The sequence below is a fragment of the Podarcis pityusensis genome (genome assembly GCF_964106645.2).
Source record: "Podarcis pityusensis genome assembly, chromosome: Z".
NCBI classification, from domain to species: Eukaryota; Metazoa; Chordata; class Lepidosauria; order Squamata; family Lacertidae; genus Podarcis; species Podarcis pityusensis.
Window position 1 is genome coordinate 3,877,806 of NC_138044.1, and position 5,836 is coordinate 3,883,641.

Here is a 5,836-nt window from a genome sequence, read left to right on the forward strand (position 1 = left end):
ATCTATTAAAACATGCAGATCAGTACAATAAAAAAAAAATCACAGCACCAGTCCTTTTATTGAAAGCCATCAGTTCCCAAAAACCTGTTGGAACAGGTAGATCTTCACTTGCATGTGGAAGGATGGCAAGGAGGGAGCCAGTCTGGCTTCTCTAGGGAGGGAGTTCCAGAGTCTGGGAGTAGCCACCACTGAGAGGGTCCTCTCCCCCATCCCCACCAAGGGGGACAGGACTGAGAGAAGGGCCTCGCCTAAAGATCTCAGAACCTAGGCAGGTTTGTATGACGGAATGTGGTCTTCCACTCCCACTGGAAAGGGCTCTGGGCATCATACAGACTGACACCCACCCACCCAAACTCACAACAGTATAACCTGCAGGGCAACTAATTATAAAACAAAGCAAAATAAAAATTTTTTAAAGAAGAGCCTGGCTGGCAGATTCAGCCAGCCTTACTGCAGCCAGAACACTATGCCAGAATGACTATGTCACGCTGTGAGAATGGTGTGAAACCCACAAGGCTGGCCACAAAACCACAGCAGAGAGTATGCTTGTGCTGAGCCCATCACTACTTCAAGCCTGCTTCCTCTTCACTCTGTGTTAGCAAAGCATGCTTGGATGGTCAGAGGGCATACAGCATGTGCCCAGGGCCATCTTTTAGTAGAGATCAGCATCTGAGGGTTGATATCTCTGTTTGATGCACATCTCAAGGAGAATGCAAAGCAGGGAGAAAGCATTTTCAGTAGTGATGCTCCCTTTTGCTGTTTAACAGTGGAATGGATCTCAGGAGGTTGTGGACTCTTCTTCCTTGGAAGTTATTAAGCAGAGGTTGGATGACCACCTAGTTGTTGTTGTTGTTTAGTCGTTTAGTCGTGTCCAACTCTTCGTGACCCCATGGACCAGAGCATGCCAGGCACTCCTGTCTTCCACTGCCTCCCGCAGTTTGGTCAAACTCATGCTGGTAGCTTCGAGAACACTGTCCAACCATCTCGTCCTCTGTCATCCCCTTATCCTTGTGCTCTCAGTCTTTCCCAACATCAGGGTCTTTTCCAGGGAGTCTTCTCTTCTCATGAGGTGGCCAAAGTATTGGAGCCTCAGCTTCACGATCTGTCCTTCCAGTGAGCACTCAGGGCTGATTTCCTTAAGAATGGAGAGGTTTGATCTTCTTGCAGTCCATGGGACTCTCAAGAGTCTCCTCCAGCACCATCATTCAAAAGCATCAATTCTTTGGCGATCAGCCTTCTTTATGGTCCAGTTCTCACTTCCATATACATCACTAATGGGAAAACCATAGCTTTTACTATACGGATCTTTGTTGGCAAGGTGATGTCTCTGCTTTTTAAGATGCTGTCTAGGTTTGTCATCGCTTTTCTCCCAAGAAGCAGGCGTCTTTTAATTTCATGACTGCTGTCACCATCTGCAGTGATCATGGAGCCCAAGAAAGTAAATTCTCTCACTGTCTCCATTTCTTCCCCTTCTATTTGCCAGGAGGTGATGGGACCAGTAGCTGGGTTCTTAGTTTTTTTGATGTTGAGCTTCAGGCCATATTTTGCACTCTCCTCTTTCACCCTGAATTACAGGGGGTTGGACTAGGTGACCCTCGGGATCCCTTCCAGGTATAAGATTCTATGATTCTATGATGCAGCCTAGAATTAGAGACTGTGCCTGTGTGATGCTAATTTCTCCTCCGTCCTTCAAGCCTCTTCTGGTTCTGGGGAACAAGGTAGGAGAGGAGATTGTCACAGCAGGAAGGGGAGGCATTTGTGCCTCTTCACCGGCCAGACTCAACTCTGCCTCTTGGCCTCTCTCCTCTCCTGCTTCAGCTTCTGCCTCTGATTCTGGACTGCTCTCTGCTACACACTCTCCCTTCTCACTAAACCCTGTTACCTCTTCTGCTTCCAACAACTCTTCCCATCTTCTCCTTCTGACCACTCATTGTCATTACACCCCACTCCCATGGCTCTTCCCTGGGGGTTTCCACAACTGGTTCCTCCCACCATACCTCTGTTTCCATTCAGTCCATGACAATGACAGGATTGACTCATGTTAAGCTTGTGTTCCACAAAGACCCACATGTCCTCCTAGCAAGCCGGGTGCCTCCCCATCTTAGATTTGTGCTGTTTCTTTTGAAATTCATTTTGTTAAGTTTTTTATAATTGTTATTAAAGATTTCTTAGTTTACAAAAATAAGTGTGCTGTCTTTTTCCCCCAGCTTGTGTTTTCTACAGATCAGTTTCATTTGCTGTGGGACATTGATGCTGCCTGCAGTATTAGGTTGAGAAGAAAAGAGGGGGGAAGAGGGGGAGGGGTCAGGTGGTTATGCTTCTATTCTTCCACTGAGTGTATGTGTGGGGTTTTGTGTCAGTGTCACGTGTGGGTTATTCATTTTGTTAGTTTCATCCAGGGAGGCTCACCTGGCACCCCCTTTTACAAGGAAAACAGGAAGCTGCTTTCTGCAGAATCAGAGCAGCAGTGAGAAGAGAAGGGATGGTAGTAGCAGAGCCCAAAGAGGCACCAGCTTTTGAGCTACATCTCAGAAAAAGGAACAGTGCTGATGAAGGCCATGGCCTTGGAAAGGATCTTGCTGGGCAGATAAAGAGGTTTGGAGGGGTGCTTTCAGCTCAAGGCCCTCTATCCCTGTTAAAAGAAAAACAGTGACGCATATCAAGGACTTGGAATGCTCTGACGTGCTCCACAAAGGATCAGAATAAACAGTTTGTCTATTCAGTGCTCTAACACCAGACAGGCCCCCCAGACTGAAATATGGGTACCTCTGCAACCCTCAGTCTTTTTTGGGATGTGTGGAGGTTCATGGTGGCACAGTGCCACAGAGATGTTGGATAGCTGCTGGGGCATGACAGGAATTCCCGACTTCCTTTGGTCCAGGGCACAAACTGATCCATTGTTTTCGCATCAGAGCTGAAAGATCTGATGGAGTGGGGAGGAAATGTGAGCAGATTGGGCCCAGCCTGAAAGGAAGCCAGTTGGTTAGGCAACTAGCAGAGTAGAGCACCGGTCTGTCCAAGGGTCAAGAAGTTGGCAAGCAGCCTGAACCACCTCAGGGAAGGGCCAGCGATTCCAGGATTGGCCATGTGTGTTGCTCTAAATGGAAATTCCCCCTTGCTCCGCCAGGGAATATGTTTATTCAGGGGCAGTGCCTTTCACCATTTAGCCTTCTGCCCCAACTCCACAAAATTAATAGATGGGCGATTAAGAGCTCGACAACAACAAATCTTCACGAACTACCTGTTTTGACCAACACCTCCCCTCAACCCAATTCAAGCCTCCTTTGGTGTGATTTCAACTTACGCTGCATTTGTCTTGCAGTGGCTGTTCATAACAACACTGTATAGTTTTATGTTTTTCTCACTTTGGTTCTTTTAAAATAATAATAATAATAATAATAATAATAATAATAATAATAATAATAAATTGTACCCCGTCCACCTGGCTGGGTTTCCCCAGCCACTCTGGGCAGCTTCCAACAAAGATTAAAAATACATTAAAATGTCACACATTAAAAACTTCCCCGAACAGGGTTGCCTTCAGATGTCTTCTAAATGTCAGGTAGTTGTTTATCTCTTTCACACCTGATGGGAGGGCGTTTCACAGGGTGGGTGACACTACTGAGAAGGCCCTCTGCCTGGTTCCCTGTAGCTTTGCTTCTCGCAGTGAGGGAACCACCAGAAGGCCCTCGGCGCTGGACCTCAGTGTCCAGGCAGAATGATGGCAGGTGGAGACGCTCCTTCAGGTATACTGGACCGAGGCCATTTAGGGCTTTAAAGGTCAACACCAACACTTTGAATTGTGCTTGCAAACGTACTGGGAGCCAATATAGGTCTTTCAAGATTGGTGTTATGTGGTCTCAGTGGCTGCCCCCAGTCACCAGTCTAGCTGCTGCATTCTGGATTAGTTTTTTTTGTTTTCCCCCCAATCTGGATTAGTTGAAGTTTCCGGGTCACCTTCAAAGGTAGCCCCACATAGAGCACATTGCAGTAGTCCAAGCGGGAGATAACTAGAGCATGCACCACTCTGGTGAGACAGTCTACAGGCAGGTAGGGTCTCAGCCTGCGGACCAGATGGAGCTGATAAACAGCTGCCCTGGACACAGAATTGACCTGTGCCTCCATGGACAGCTGTGAGTTCAGAACGACTCCCAGGCTGCGCAACTGGTCCTTCAAGGGCACAGTAGCTCCATTCAGGGCCAGGGAGTCTGTTATGTACTGAGTTGAATAGGATCCAAACTGCAGCAGTCTGATTGGTCCTAGAACAATAGGATCCAAAAGGCAGCAGTCTGATTGGTCCTAGAACAATGCAGCACTATGATTGGTTGGCAGGAACCACCCAATCATGCTCCAGATAGAAGTGAATCCACAACCTGATTGGCTTACAGTAGAATTCCGGAATTAGCCAATCATGTGCAGCCCATTGTGTAAATAATGTATATAAAGCAGATACTTTGAGGGGACATTCATTCATTCCTCTTCACCACTATGAGCTGAACAAAGAGCATGAAATCACTTTGCGACTCTGAGTATATTTCACTGGCGACGAAGGTGGGATCCCGCTGAGCTGACTGCCACACACAGCACCGCAGCACCGCCACCTGCCGCACCGCTGCCTCGCACCGTGTATCCAGGCTTCAGCTCCGGGACACAAGGAACTCAGAATGGCAACCGACAGCAGCTTCTCGCCGTTCAACCCAGTATCCGGAGACTGGGAAGCGTACGCCTCCCGTTTCACCTTCCTCCTAGAAGCCAAAGGGGTCACCGACGAAGAAGACGCCAAGAAGAGGGCGATATTCTTCAGCGTCTGCGGAGAGGAGACGTTTGAAATCGCCCGGGCCCTCCTTGCGCCTGAAGACGTCGCTACTGTTCCACACAAAACAATAATGGAACAGCTGAAGGGGCACTTTTCGCCGCAGCCCTCAGTGGTGGCTCATCGAAATGCCTTCTGCGCAAAGCGGCAAGCCCCTGGGGAAACCATAACTGGGTTTGTGACCTCTCTCCGCCAAGCCGCCCGGTTCTGCAACTTCTCAGAGCTAGAGAACATGCTTCGTGACCGCCTCGTCGGTGGCCTGAAGGATGAGAAGCTGCAACGACGCCTCTACGCTAAGAAGGACCTAACGTTCCAGGTCGCTCTGGAGGAGGCCCTGGCAACAGAAGCTGCCGAGAGGTCGACGCAAGAGGCACGGCCGAGCCTGCCATCCCAACTGAGGGTCCACCACGAAGACCTCACCGACGACTCAGGATCCGACAGGGAGGAGGTGCACCGAGTACAGCAGCGCACTCAAGCAGCCCACATACCACACCTGCCTCGACGAGAAGGAGGGAACTGCGCAAGCTGCAGGGAAAGTCACGAGAGGAGGACCTGCCGTTTCCGCAACGCAGAGTGCAGGCAGTGCAAAAAATCGGGACACATCACCCGGGTGTGTCGGGCTCGGCCCACCCGACGCCAGGCATCAGATGACCAATCCAAGAGCCCCAGGTCCTGGGGCCCAACGCACCAAGGCAACTCGACGGAGCTCACGGACTTCCAGGTATACCAATTGCCCCACCCCAACGTAGAGAAAATTTATATAGAGGTACAGATAGAGGGGGCCCCATGCCGCATGGAGCTTGACACGGGTTCAACTCTATCCATAATCTCGGCAAGGACCTTATGGAAACTGTGTCCTACTGGGGGTCCCAAACTCAGGCCGGCCCCATTCACCCTCCGGGACTTCCAGAAATGTAAGGTCCCCACAATGGGTGTGGGGACCTTCAGGGTGCAATACCGAGGGCGGATGCGGCAACTGGACTTGCTTGTGGTCAAGGGCCCCTACATTAGCTTACTGGGATT